Genomic DNA, 15,761 nt, shown 5'->3' on the forward strand with positions numbered 1-15,761 from the left:
TTTTTCTTTCTAAACGAAAATGCTCTTGTGAATTTCTTTCATTCTTTCACATTCCATGAAGTTAGAAACTCTAAACCAGTAATATAATACGCAATTAAACAAAAATCGTAAATTGGAAATAGAAATGTTGATTTTTTTAAAGACTATTTGTTCTGAAATATAAAATAGGGGAATTTTTGTGCAGTTGGAAACACTGTACTCGTTCTCCACCACCTGGAGAGAATTGAAATCACATATCAATGCAATGAAGCAAATTTCTCTCGATTTTAGGCAAAATTACAGTAAAGATAAATTGTACAATACCGGACGATTCTACAAAGTGCGTCTTTTCCCTGATCTGTGGCTAAACATGGTTCGGAACTCTGGCAAAATGTTATTTCAACTTAGATCAACTTGTTTTACAGGCTTTCACATTAGAAATCCCCTGGAGCAGTTGGTTAAGCGGTCGTCTCGTTTTGCTTTTTCGTCAAGAACGAAACATCATAGGTTCAAATCTCACCCACTCCTGATTCTTTTTTTTTATTGTTATTTACGTAGTACAAAGTGTTGTAATAATGTAATATAAGATTACATTAAATCTCTGTAAATATTTATGCGATGCATACCTCGGAAATGTTTCTACTCATCTTCTTGATTTTTCAGTGATTTGCAGGATTTTTGGCAAGACCTTTCTTTTCATTTAGTTCTCATAAGCTATGTGAACACACATTAAGAATTAATATATCATAAATACACGTTCTTAAACAGCATGTTGTAATCAAGGTGTCCCCGTTTTAATATCAGGTGGAGACTAATTGCACAGTGATTCATATCCCACTTTTAACTGTAGGTCCAGTCCCGATTAATTTTACTGTGCATAAAGTTGACTTAAACACCAAATCAACCAATACATCTCCTTTCAGAGTGGGCCTTCTACGATACTGTAGTCAGACAGCATCCGAAAATACAGTTCTGCTTCGCGTACACCAGAGTATAATTTATTTTAATATTGTGAATAATTTTACTTTAAAACCACAGATTAAAGCGATAATAGTGTCCAGAAAAAGAACCTCAAAGTAGTCTTCACACAAAGTATTTTAATCCATTGCCAAACATTTCAGTTAAGAATGATATTATGCTTTTCCATTGACCGTATTTTTGATTCATAGTGAATTTACTAAAAGGACCATGTCAAGAAATATAAATATGTAAGTTTTACTAGTAATTTCATTTAAAATGCAACAAAAACTGTTAAGAATACTGACAAATAAACTAAATGCCAAAAAAGGCTGAAAAATTCAAAAGAAATGTAAAATAGAGGTGTTTTCAGGCTCTAACTGAAGGGAAACGGACATGATATCAGGTTTGGCATTGTTTTTAAGGATCAGAAAAAAAGTTGATTTTTCCTCAACTTCCGGACCCTAATTACTAATTATGACCATTGAAAAAGTTGGAGGGAAGGAGTCAGCTTACTTAAATTTTTCTTACTGAGGGATCGTATCATCCCATTTCTCCACTTTCTAATACAGAAAAAAATCAAATTCATGTTTCGAAAATGACTTACAGTTTTCCACTACAAAAATATGTTTTCATAGTTTGAAGTTTGTTAGTATTATCTTGCAGGGTTTCCATTGTTTTATTTTCACACATATTTTATATTTCATATGTTGAATATCCCTTTCCTCTCTTTTTTCATACAGTCTTTGGAAAAAAGTTGAAGTTTCTTGGCAACCGGGTTCTGGTTCAAATTACTCCTTTTCACTCTCCTGTTCCTACCTTAAACAAATAACAAAAGATTTCGTAACTAAACAATTGATTGTTGAAAACATGGAATTTTTACACAATTTACAAAATATGACAAAACACCAATAGACATGTTCATCATCTTTCCCTTTCATCGTTTCTCGATTTTTCTGAATTCCTCTCCTCATGAAGGCCACAGTGGCTCAGTCGGTAACGTGTCTGACTACCATGCTAAAGGTCTTGGTTTCGATCCCCGACTGGTTCAAATCCGGGAACTTTTCTAACATTGGAAGCTGCCCCGGTGCCCACCAAGTGTCGAATAACATGGGTACCTGGGGGAAACCCTGGGGGGTAAAGGCAGTCAGGGGCATGATGCTGATCATATCACCCCCACTCACGGCTGGATCAAGAAAGTGTGGGGCGTTACCCCCACACCCCCTATACGCCTTCATGTCTTGGTGCTAAGCACAGGGGAGCACTTTACCTTTTTTTTACCTTTTATTTCCTCATGAAAATTGCCATGAGGAAATTATAGACATGACATTATGTGTGAATTGGTTTCTTCAAACTGGTAGCTAATCATAACATGACCTACCTGGAGGAAAGGTAGCGTGCTTGATTCTCACGAGGGAGGTCGTAGGTTCGATTCTCCACCTAGGCAGAATTTTTATCAGGAGTTTATCGTTTGATGTAAAGTTTATCCACCATCCTAAGAAGTTAACATTGGTCTCTGTATTTCACGAGGTGAAAGGAAATAGTAAGAGAAAGTTGTTTCAATGATAAGAGGAAGATACATGCCACGTGGAATGTGCAGAATCAAGTTACATAGAGCTAAGTCTGTAATGGTGGTATCGAATATTGCAAAGTTACTGGGAAAAGTTTGTTATATCTGATACTCGTACTTTCTGTTCAAAGAAGACAAACATTTTAGATACAAAGGCAGTGACAAATTAATGATCATTATGAGGTTTTGAATTTTTTGTTTGTCACTCACTATATAAATACTTATTAGTAGTTTCTTATCGAATCGGCCTCTGTCGCAATAACCATTTACTTATGTTAATTGGCGATTTACTATTATTTTTAGATGCATGGTAAGATGGTGGTGAGGGGATTGACAACAGTCATTACGAAGGAACGGACATAAAATTACCAATCTTAGAAATTTGAACTCATTAAATGCTCTCCTTCGTTACAGTACTGCACTACATCACTACTTAACATAACTGTATATCTTTTTTTAGTAGGCTATATCGAAATCAAATAATCAATATTTTAGGTGTCAGTGAAGAACAAACAATACATAATTTAAATAACATTACATTTTGCATCTTGAATACATATATGTGATTTGTAAATTAATCATGATGTGTGTGCAGGGTGGCGACAGACCTGGAAAACTGGGAAAAGTCAGGGAATTTGAGGTGTCAAAAAAAGTCAGGGAAATGTCAGGGAATTTCGTCTTCATTGACTTTTTTTAAATTATTATTTATTTATTTAAAGATATCGTTATGGAACTCTGCAGGGGAACAGGAAATCTCGTTCGTAAGTTTCGGCCTCAACTTTTAGGCCCCTTTTATGCGCAACACAACCACGGCGCCAGTAACCAGTGATGGCAGGAGGAGAGAGAGAGAAATTTCTCTCGCCCTGGCTTCTCGGCGGGTATTTTAAATTCGAACACACTTTAGAGGAAAATTGTTATAATTCGGGCACTATGGGAGCAATCTACTTCGGATAACTTTTGTTTTTCAGATAAAACATCATAGCATGCAACCGTGTACAATTCAGATTGCCGAACCGAGGAAGGGGGTTTGGGGGCGCGACCCCCGAATTTCATCGGAAAGAAACATAATAATCTTGAGTTTGCCCTCTCTTCTCCCACTATTTTGGAGGGCAGCCGCGAGCTTTAGTATTCTCTTCAAAGAATGGATATTTCTCAAGAGAATGAAAAATGTTTCATGTTCTTGGGTGCCATACAAGTTGAATAATAAGCCAAAATATGTTGGTTTTTTTTACGAAAAATAGGTAATTTGCAGTTTTTGAGGAAAATTGTTATAACTCAGGAACTATTGGAGCAATCTACTTCGGATAAGTTTTTTTGCAGCTAAAACATCATAGCATGCAACCGTGTACAATTCAGAACGCCTGACCGATGAAGGGGGATTGGGGGGCACAACCCCCGAATTTCAATGGAAAAAACATAAAAATCTGGAGTTTGCCCCTTCTTCCCCCGCTATTTTGGGGAGAGGGCGCCAATTTTAGTATTCTTTTCAAAGAATGAACATTTCTCAAGAGAACTTTCATGTTTTTGGGTACCATACAAGTTGAATAATAAGCCAAAATGTGATTTTTTTTACGAAAAATAGTAATATGCATTTTTGGAGGAAAATTGTTATAACTCTGGCACTATGGGAGCAATCTACTTCGGATAAGTTTCGTTTTGCAGCTAGAACATCAGAGCATGCAACCGTGTACAATTCAGAACGCCGGACAGACGAAGAGGGGCTTGGGGGGGGGGGCAACCCCCGAATTTAAATGAAAAAAAAATCTGGAATTTGCCCCCTCTTCTCCCGCTATTTTGGGGGAGAAGGCGCAAACCTTAGTATTGTCTTCAAAGAATGGACGTTTCCAAAGAGAATGAAACATGTTTCATGTTTTTGGGTGCCATACAAGTTGAATAATGAGCCAAAATGTGAAACTGTTTTTTACGAAAAGTAGATAATATGCATATTGCTCAGAAAATTGTTATAACTCTGGGAGCAATCTACTTCGGATAAGTTTTGTTTTTCAGTTTTTTCAGAATGCCGAACTGAGAAAGGGGGGTTTGGGGGCGCGACCACCGAATTTCAAGGAAAAAAACAAAAATCTGGAGTTTACCCCCTCTTCTCTCGTTATTTTGGGGAGAAGGCGCAAACCTTAGTATTCTCTTCAAAGAATGTACGTTTCCAAAGAGATTGAAACATGTTTCATGTTCCTGGGTGCCATACAAGTTGAATAATGAGCCAAAATATGAAATTCTGTTCGTAAATGTGGCATGGATATGTTGCGTAGAGGAGGGAAAAAGGGGGGAGGTTGGTCATCAATATGAATTTTCCAGGCTTGCTCCAGACCTGCTCCACCCAAACATAAGAGTATGAAGGTCCAAGTATCATCGGGCGAGTAGGACCTTACTCTGATGATACCATATGGTACCATCGGGTGAGTAAAGGTTAAGCCTCTAAATATTACGTGGAAAATGCATTGAATTATCATTTTTTCTTGTCCGTATGGGAGTAGTAAGGGGACTTGTCAACTGATGGAGGGGATGGGAGCGGGTGGCACCGTCCGATGGTTGTCGGACGTCGTAGTAAGGCATTTTGTTGGGCAAACTGAAGGAACATGGAAACAAATAGGTTCCATTGATACATACGATTTTTGTCGAATATCGCCACCCGACCTCACTACAACATGCGATAGAAATTGCAGGACTGCAACATCCAACAAAAATCGCATGCATAAACAAAATAGGTAACTTGCTGCTCGAATTTTGTTACTCTTCTGGCTCACTTCACCTTATTTAATGTAGCAGTGCTTACGAAGGTTTTCTTTCATCATCCTGACGTATTACTGGTTCTGCACAAGTTAACATACGTTTACAATGACATTGCACTATTCTTAGATATCAAGAAGAATCCAACCAAATGAATATATTGAATGCTATCACGAAAAAGTGAAACATAAATCTGCATTGGTGAACGTTATAAAAATTGGTAAGTGCATGCTCCCAGCCTCAAATTTACTGCAACACTAGTATTGCAATGAAATTAACGCCACTCTCTGTCCTGTCTGTTTAAACTCGTGAGAGATGGTCGTTAATCTCTCACTGAGTAAGGTTAATGTCCAATGTTATGAAATAAAATACTAATAATAAATACGTAAATATTTTAATATCATATTTACTCAAATCATTCAATCATAAAAGCAAAGACCAGCCCTGCTAAATTTTCACTTTCCATCTACTGATTTATACGAGGGGTGTCCAGAAAGTAATTTCCAATTAGTAGGGACATTGAATTTTTCGCAAACGCCAAAACCGTGAAAAATGGTAATTGCTGCGAAGTTATATTGAAATAATGCGAATTTGGCATAAAATGCGAATTGTTGGCGTTTTTAGGGATTTTTTTAAAGAAATGTCCGAAAACAACGAAAAATTCCATGAAATCCAACATTCTTGTCTTTTCTAGGCCATGTTTGTGTACATAGAACATGCAAGTTTTCCAACATTTTACTCGAGTAAACTATAGAGTTATACGTACATGGAATAATTCCGACAGCCACATTAAATCATGTATTTCCCACGATTTTTTCAACTTCTATCAAAACCATTTGCATCACAGAGCAAAATGGCAGGGTTTTAACACGAGATCGGGTGCGTATCTACCGTCACATGGGAGCCACATATTCGTATTTGTCGCACGAGATATGTTTTGAATTACCAAGCTAAGTGCGCACCATCGGCATTTGTCGAGCAAGTAATAATGGAGCTGTCATTAGGGCATCTGACTACTATGCGAGAGACCCGGGGTCGATCTCCTGCGGGGGAGAACCGGGATGTTTAACACCTATTCAAACTGCTCCGGCGCCCACCCAGCATCATATGAAGCTGGTACCTTGAGGAAACTTTGAGGGATAAAGGTAGCCAGGAGCATGGTGCTGATCACATCACCACTACCTTCAGCCGTGATCAAGAAAGTGTGGGGCCCTAACTACACACCCCTATAGACCTTCATGGGAAAGTGCAGGGGAGCACTTTACTTTTACTTCCTCAAAAATCTGTTCCAACATATCAAACTGTCATTAAAATACGTAGACCATGTGACCTACAATTTAAAATAATAGTTTAAAAGCACATTGGAGTATTACGTTTCGGTATATTTGGTAGATAAATGTTCTAAAACAAAAACGCGAATTTTGGGAAACGTAACACTAACAAGTCAAAAAAGATAATGCCAATTTTTGGTGCCATAATATATCGGTATCTGTCACGTGAGATTGATTGATTTTAATTTTTTGGGTGCGTCGCCACTAATGGTCATTATGCACCCTTCAGTATATATGGGGAAAATTCCATTATCTAAAATTCTTACCTTAAAATTAAAAAAGGGGTATGGAAAATAACTTTCCCAAAATAACTTTCAAGATATCAAACTCTCACGAAGAGGCATAAGCCATGTGACTTACAATTTGAAACAGTAGTTTAAAAACACCATGAAGGTATAATTTCAGATATTTGCCAGAAAATGCGCTAAAATGAAAATGTGAATTTTGGGAAAAATAACACCGTATAGTAAAAAATAAAAAAAATAAACCAATTTTAAAAAAATAACAAAATATCAAGCTCCCTACCGATTAGGCATAAATGAAACAAGAATATCAGTTGTAATTTGTTGCATTAGTAACAGTGAGTCCTAACCTAATTTTTGGCATAATCACCACCATTGTTCTGGCATTTGTCGTAGCATGGCACTAAATTTTGTATGCCCATAGTATATGTGTCTGACAGCAAAGACTGGAACTATCTCTACCGCAGTGTAGCTGTCAAATCCTTGCCCTGCCAGAAACCTCTCCAGTTAAACAAAGAGATGAAAGTCGGCACATTCAAGGCCAGGGCTGTACGGGAAGTGGTTCAAGATCTCTCACCTGAAGTGATGCAAAAGGCCCGTGTGTACTCCGCTGTATGGGGTTGTGCACATTCGATTGGCCTTCCGTGAATTGTCTGCACCATCGTCTGACCATACTATCACTCACGACGTCCGGTCTGCACACCTCACACGATTGCTGGTGGCTCTGTGCCAAATTCTGAGCTTGCAATGTAGGCTACATTGCAGTGGGTGGGAGACTGTATGGGAGCTGCAATCTTTAACCTAGAACTGTCCTTAAACGGCTGCATTGCAACTGTACCAGATTACAGTTACATGACACTTCTTCCTGCCTGCATGTGTGTGTGTCGCTCTCCAACCACTAGTGTTGCGTATAGGCACCATTGGAGCTTTTTTCAGGATTCACCTCGTATATGAACTTTCAGAAGCTATTATTATTATAATTAGAGTATTCCTGTTTTAATGTGTTGGTTAGCTAAATCAGGTACCTATACAATGCAATTTCATCAGCATTAATGGTATAACTGCATGTTGTCTGTTTCACAGTACTTCACTTGGATATACTGTACTGAAGCAGAAATCCCATTGATAATGTAAGGAAATATGACACTTTATTTTGTTCGATTCAATTGTTTCACTTATATGCAAGAGTTAAGTTGTGTGCTTCACAGAGAAGAGAGAAGTAGCTTTATGCATTGAAAAATGAATCCGCACTCATGGTTCTTGCAAGCAAAGGATTCCAAACCTCAGTGGAAATATCAACATATAATACCGAGAATGCATAAGGAGACTGATAAATTACAAATTGCATTTCTTAATCATTCAATCTTCACTCTTATCTCACTTAGTCGTAACTTTAAAAATAATCAAGTATTTTATTTTAAACTTACAGCGTATGACAAAATTCCGTAATCCTTTCCTAGCTTGTACATTGTAATAATTTTCCAAATTCACTATTTTGCAGTTTGAATTCAAATCATAGAGAATAGAGAAATTAAGTCAATTTCATAGAAGATAATATTGGTACTTAACAAAACCATAACGTGGATCTGTGCGAGTTTATTATTTCTATTTGCAAAAACATCGATTTAGTTTAGTTTGTAATTGTCAGGGAAAAATGTAAATTTTGTCCTGGGAAACCTGGAAAAGTCAGGGAATTTTATTTCTGCTTGTTTGTAGACACACAACATATAAACAATAAATAAAAAGAAAAGTTTTAACTTTAAATACTGTAAATCTGCAACTTCTAAGGGGAAATATGCACAGAAGGGATGTCCCTCAAGTGTGCATCGGATTCATTTTTTAAATATTCTAATATCAACGGTCTCTATTCAGCAAAATATATATATATATATTAGGAGAGGGTGGGATTTGAACCTGCGACCTTTCATGCTTGACAAAAAATAAGGAAAGCAGGGGGTAACCAACTGCTCTACGTTAACTTCATGATGTAATACCCTTAAAAACATGTTGACGTTAATGAAGACTCCCACCTTCCTGTGTTCCAAGCACATTTTCTGAAAAATATTATTTTTTGAGAACTGTTCGATATTATGCAAGGTATTGTAAATAAAATGTCACATAAACTCCTCACAAATTTGCTTCTTTCTGCACAAACTTGTTGGCGATATCCTCCAGGTGGAAATAAACTGTATTCAGTGTTTCAAACCCCTCTATCAAGTCGAGCAAGCAGAATCGTAAAAATTCCTCAAGGTTCTTTTTCCAATTTCTTATTTCTTTTTGATTGTGTATTATAATTGCGGTTTATAGTTTCAAAGTTCATGGAAAGTGCAAAATTAAAAACCTCTCACCGCAGCATTTTTCATCTAGTGAAAGGACCAACTCAAAGTTGGCTACTCTCACTTGGAGCCGAAGTGCAATGTTGCTAAGTTTACGAATTCGGGACTTAGAATTCTTTCGGGGCAGTCAAATAAGATGTTGCGAAGTGTACATGCCATTCTGTCTGCCTTATCAACGTAACCCATATTCCTATTGTAGTCTAGTATGATCTGGGGCTTCAAAGGGTTGCCGTGGTCGTCAGTGAAGTTTCCTTGTGTGTGTGTGTGGGGGGGGGGGGGGGGGTTAAAATTTGTCAACACAAGGACGTCACGTTTGTCCTTCCAACTTATAGCTGTCAGGTCCCCCTTTGTATACACGTCCAGGTCACCACGTTTGGTCTTCCCCGTTTTCAAGTCAGTGGTCATGGAACGCCGATTCTTATTGACAGTTCCGCAACATTGGGTGCCCTTTCTTGCGAGATCATCAAAAAGTTCGGGAGAGGTAAAGTAATTGTCCATAAAAAGTTTATGACCAATTCCTTGTACTCTCTTACTTAGGAGGGGAGGGAGCCTTTGCAATAGTTTGTTTTGTCTATACTTCTGGATAGACTCATGCTTCTGGCCTCTGGCTATCGTCAAGCTTCATTGCATTTCTAACATAGAGGCAACAGAAAGCTGACACCACCAAACCTCACCCCCTCTCCTTGACCCCCCCCCCCCCACCTCCACTCCACCAAGTCAAAACACAAAGAAATGTGTGCCTTATCAGTGCTAAATCACAGCATTGGAAACTTGGAGGAAAACAGCATCGTAAATACCAAGCATTTATTGTGTCTGTCAACTGAGGAGCCGAACCATGTGACATATTCCGAGAAAGTGTGGGGGGGGAGGAATTTTGGAATTTTCGTAAACACGATTGCAAAACATGTTCCCGAATGAACTGTCAGTGTTTCAACCTCAATATACAAATATAAGTGTGGCAAACCCTTGATAATTGTATCTAAAGCTGTTTGTTGCACATCTGCAATGATGGTGACAACGGACATATTTTTTTGTTGCATATCTGCAACGGCAGCGGACTAAGGGTTAAATACCATAACTTGGCAGTTATGTTCAGATTATCTGTATCTGTATAGCCTGCCTGCATTACTTTGCTTTTTGAATAATATATAATCAGGGTTGGCCCAGCCCAGTTTTCCCCACATATTTTTTTTTTTCAGAAAAACCCATCTTGAAAAAAACACCAAAAAACCCACTCAGAATGTGTGTTTTTTCAGAAAATGTTGTAAATTATTGCTTTAAATAATTGTGAGATTCTAGAATTGTCAATAGTTTGAGAAAACGTGTAAAGTAAGGCTTAGCCAAGCTTATAATACTCAATGTAATTAATGTGGTACACGTCACAGTGGGTTTTTTCAGGACATTTTTCTCAAATCGTGCTAGAAATAGACTTTTAACAAGAAATAATATGAACACATTTCCAAGAAACAAAAAAATCCAAAGAGTCTGAAATATTTAGATAAAACATTGAACGAACAAAGTTTATAATTTTGAAATGTGGTACCACTTTAGATATCAGTCACTTCCATATGTGGACAAGCCACATGGTTTCACCTGTGACAATCAACTTTTACAATAAATTTTTCCATGTATAAAACATTACAAAGGAGAATTGAGTACATTTTATTGAAATGTCATGAAAGTAGTATAATGTTAACTCTGGTATAATTAAATTAAACACTTTTCAAATGATTCATTACATTTCTTAAAATTTAGTATGTGTGCAAGTGTTCTGTTTTCTTTCCAATGCCTTGCACTGAGACAGTGACCCATCCAGTTCAGTGCATTGATTGAATGTAATGGCTTGCCCATGTAGGATAAATGTTGTTTGTGGTTAAGAGCTCTATACCCAAGAAGTTGGGCACTCTCATAATCTACCACAATTTCTTTTTTTTCTTAAAAATAGGGGTGTGGGGTACTCAAGTAAATACAATGCATACATATATTTTCACATTTTTGCCATTTTTGACATTTTCAAACCTTTTTAGAGACTACAATATCGAGCTTTATGCATAAGACTTTCAGGAGCATTGTGACAATACTTGCACTGTAAATTCACAATAAAATTATTGAAACATAATGCACGATTTAGGAGGAGCATGGGTGGGGTGGATGGGCAAAGAAAGACAAGTCATCTATTTAGTGATCATGATAAAATGTTTGTGCAGCTAGAAAACTTGGCAGACTGCAATGGTATTGCATGTGAGTGAAATTGAACAATGTGTTTCAAGATGGTGAATGGAAAACTGATTTTCCTCATGTTGCACGCACACTTTATACTATCCTCTCTTTTTCCACAAAACTGTCTGTCTACAATGCATTTTCAGAGTATAAGGAACTAAAGTCAGTCATTGTAGATAATTCGTTGGTTCGCAATTTTGCAGGAAAACTATTAAAATTATATTACACAGTTTAGGAGAGGAGTGGTGGTAAAATCGCAAACATACATTTTGCAATAAATGTAAAGCTTTTGAGTTGCAATTTTTAGAGTTACAAGATAACTTAAAGGATTTTAGTAATATTGTATTTGAGAAAAATTTGTCACTATGTTTAAAGATGGTGGACGATTTAACATGCCTTGAGAGAGCTTTAAGTTATGCTAATATTTGAAGTTAGATTTTCATAGATTAAGAAAACCAAGTCTCAGCTACGTTAGGACATTACTTGAGCTTGACGTTTTTAGTAAGAACTCTGCAATATAGTGTGTGGTTTATGAAGGATGGGGGAAGGTCACCAATTTTGAGACCACGATATCTGTAGCAAATTTGGAGTTTTTAAGGTGAAATTCATTTTGCAAATAGGTACAGCCAGGGAATGATTTTATTTTGTATTTGCATTTGTTGGAAGCATTTCAAGATGGTGGATGAAAAATTGATTTTTCATATTCTGAGGTAGCTCCAAATTCTGATGCCACTTCCAAATATCTGCCTCAACTACATTTTTGGACATTAAGAAAAGAGACTTAAATATTTTAGGGCATTTCTTAAGCTATGGTGTGACAAATAATTTTTTAACAATATAGTGAATATGTATGTTGGGATCCAAATGGGGGCCACTAATGTTTTGTCCATGGGAACTATTAGTTTCATAGTAATCAGATATTTTTGAGGATGGATACGGTATTCCATTTGGATGAAATCAGTCAAGACAATATGTCAGCCTTATAATTTTGGTATGGTTAATACACGGAGGAGATATTTAAACTTGAAACATCCACAAAAATAATGGGAAAACAAAATTGTAAACAAACTGCATTGAAGCAGATTTAAAAGTGTGTGTGCAGCTACCATATGTTGTATAGTAGGTAAAGTTCCCCATGCATACAGCATTGTGCCATGAAGGCACATTCAGGGGATATGGGGCTAGGGCCTGACATATTCTTGATCTCCGCCATTTTGGAGATGATGTGATCACAACCAAACTCCAGCTGCCTTTACCCCCCCAGGACCCATTGATTTGAGGCTGGGTAAGTTCCAGAGCTGCTTTATGCAGGGACAAGACCGAAAAAATTCCGACCTTAGATCACCCACCCCAAGATTCGAACCCGGGTCTTCTGCATTGCAGTCAGCCAGCCTGTCTACTTTTTTTTACATTTGTAATAAAAGTAATACCCCTAAACAGTAGTAACAGAAAATATTAAATGGTTTTTGATTCCGTGAACTAAAACAATACAAATTGAATGTTCCAATATATTGCTATCAGGGAAAAAAGTATTTCATTTTTAAAATATATATATTTATAAACATAATTTGAAAAAACCCCAATAAAAGCCAGTTTTGCCTTGGTTTTATATTAAAAAAACTGTAAAAACCCACCCAGGTTGGATTTTTCAAAAGAACCCAGGCAAAATGCCAACCCTGTATAGAATCTGATATTTTGAAATACACTATATTCTGCTTACAATGTATTCTGCCATACAAAGTAATTACATAGAGAGTCAAGGAGTAACCTTAATATTTTTTTTATTATTAACACAATGTGTACCATACGATTGAAAACAATCCCATCACTTTTCAGCATAGACTCCACCACATTCAATGTAGGTGTGCCAGTATTTCATGAATGACCAGATTCCATGAGAAAGAAATTATCTGGCCGACTGTGTATGCACCAGATCTTTTACCTCATCATTAGTGCAGGACTTGATGTCATCTAGTACTTCCTTAAAGGGGCCAAATTCATGATAATCACTTGGTGCTAGGTCCTGTGAATATGCAGGATGTGGTAGACACTCCAGATGAAGTTCTTTTGTTGTTGTTGTTGTTGTTGTTGTTGTGTGAGCTATGTGTGGCCTCACATTGTCTTGATGCAAGAGCACACCAGAACTCATCAGACCAAGATGTTTTGACCTGAATGCAGGTTTCCTTGATCACAATAGCAGTAGACTTCCATACGTTAACATTGTATTCTCGGACCTTTACAGTCCCAGAAGAGCTTGAGCATTATTTTGGTGTCAGACACAGCAGTATGGAATTTCTTTGGTTTTGGCAATGATGCTTTTTGCTGGCTCACTTGGCCTCTGGCTTAAAGTAATGGACCCAGCATTCGTCACCCATGACTATATGCTTCAAGAAACTTCTCCTTTGGCTTCATAATGTTGTAGCAGTGTTTCACAAACATCCACATGACATTCCTTCTGTTTGATTATTGGTTGTTTTTGTACCTATCTTGCAGAGACTTTATTGTACTGCAGCATGTCATGAATAATGTGGTGTACAGAGCCATGACTGATGTTCAAATCTAGGGCCACCTCATCAATTGTGCCCACAGATTTCCATGGATCATTTGATCCACTGAAGCTATAGTACACCGGAATCTCCATACTGCCTCTTCATCCTTCAATGAATGTTTGTTGGTTTTGTACCCTGTGGTGCATGTCTCCGAGAGAGTAGCCATCTTGCTGTGATCCCTAATGTCACATGTTTTCCGAGCATGCTGGTATGTACACTTCTGTTCACAGAATATGGCACAATCGTTTGAGTTGAAGTTCAGCTTCGGGTCTGGCAGTACAGCGGAAGTAAGTGTTCGGAAACCAGTAGTGTTGTTTACTACCAAACATTTTAACCACATGCAGGGAATTTTTTGCATCTCAGACTCAAAGAAATGGGCTAACGGAAAGATTGCAGTGTAAATATCAATTAACTGGACTGTCCATGTCTACATTGAAAGTAATTTAAATGCGAAAAATTCATGAAAAATATATATAAAAAAAACACATTTTTGACGTTTGTGAAGAAGTGGTTATCACAATGCATTAGAATGTGAGGGCCTTAGGTTCGAATTTGGCCTGAGCATGGGTGTGCCTTTTTAGTCTCTCTTCATCGTTGCGAGTAGCTGAAAATGGAAGAAAAGCAACTCTAAATAACAAAAAAAAAAAGAATGCAATTTGAATAAGCGAGGCGGAAATAGTGCTGTTGTAATTTTTTTTTTTTTAAAGTTTTCTTTCGGAAAAAGTGTTATCCTAGCCCTAGTTATCTGCCGTGAAAGAACACAGATTTACATATCCAATATTAAAGATTCGGTCAAAAAATTAACATATAGATTATTACATTAGGCCGCGTTTACACTTTTGTTACAATAAAGGAAATATTAGTGGATTATATAAGTCTAGTAATAATCTTTCTATTTATCAAAAATTATGAAATATAAAAGATTACAAATACGGAATATTAACAATCAAGTAATAAGAACCAACTAATATAAAATAACCAAGAATAATTAACGGCACATGGATATGAGCCGTGAGGTTCATATCAGCTAGAACACGATGATCATTTAGGGTTGGAAACACTCACCTTCTACAAAAGCACAACTTCGCAACATTTTCCTTCATTTTCATGCACAAACTTGACTTGTATTCTGTCAGCAATGTGCACAGCACACAAACAATATCTGATGAAGCGTATTGCTTTCAAATGAATGTAATTAGCGAGAAGCAACATCAAAAGTTTCGAGCTGGTCAGGAAAAGATGTAATCTTATGGAGAAATTACCTGAATAGCTTGGTTTCCTACCGTGGTTTGTGGCAATGTTGGTTGAAGGTCAGCTTTGTAAGCTGAAGTCTAAGGTTTGATTCCCCTTGCGGTTGCTTTTTTACCAATGTGTAACACATTAATTATTTCATTGTCTTTGTATTTCAGTGTTTTAAAGTGTGATGTGAACCACTATGTGCTTTGACCGAGTATCAAACATGGGACCTCTTTATTACAAGTCGTTACACCGATTGTAGCGTTATATTTTGTTATTGTTCGTGTGGCAAGATGAAAATAAAAATACCGAGAACAACTATTTGTTTCCTATTATTCAGATGACCAACATTGATTTCTTTGTTGTTCATACAGCGTGAGGACAGACTTGGGGAAAGGACGGTTATTTTGATTGGGGAGTTTTCATCGATAAAATGTGAACTTCTTTTTTATTTTTTTTATTTTTAATATTGACTTTTTGCTAGTTGTGGCTGGCCTCATTCTCTTGCCATTTCTGTTGTGAATGCCATATTTCGCAGCTAGCTAGATAATATTTTGTGATGTAGCAGACGGAGGGAGAGAGTTTGGCTTTGCTTC

The sequence above is a fragment of the Lepisma saccharinum genome, chromosome 2 (genome assembly GCF_977018435.1).
Source record: "Lepisma saccharinum chromosome 2, izLepSacc3.1, whole genome shotgun sequence".
Taxonomy (NCBI): domain Eukaryota; kingdom Metazoa; phylum Arthropoda; class Insecta; order Zygentoma; family Lepismatidae; genus Lepisma; species Lepisma saccharinum.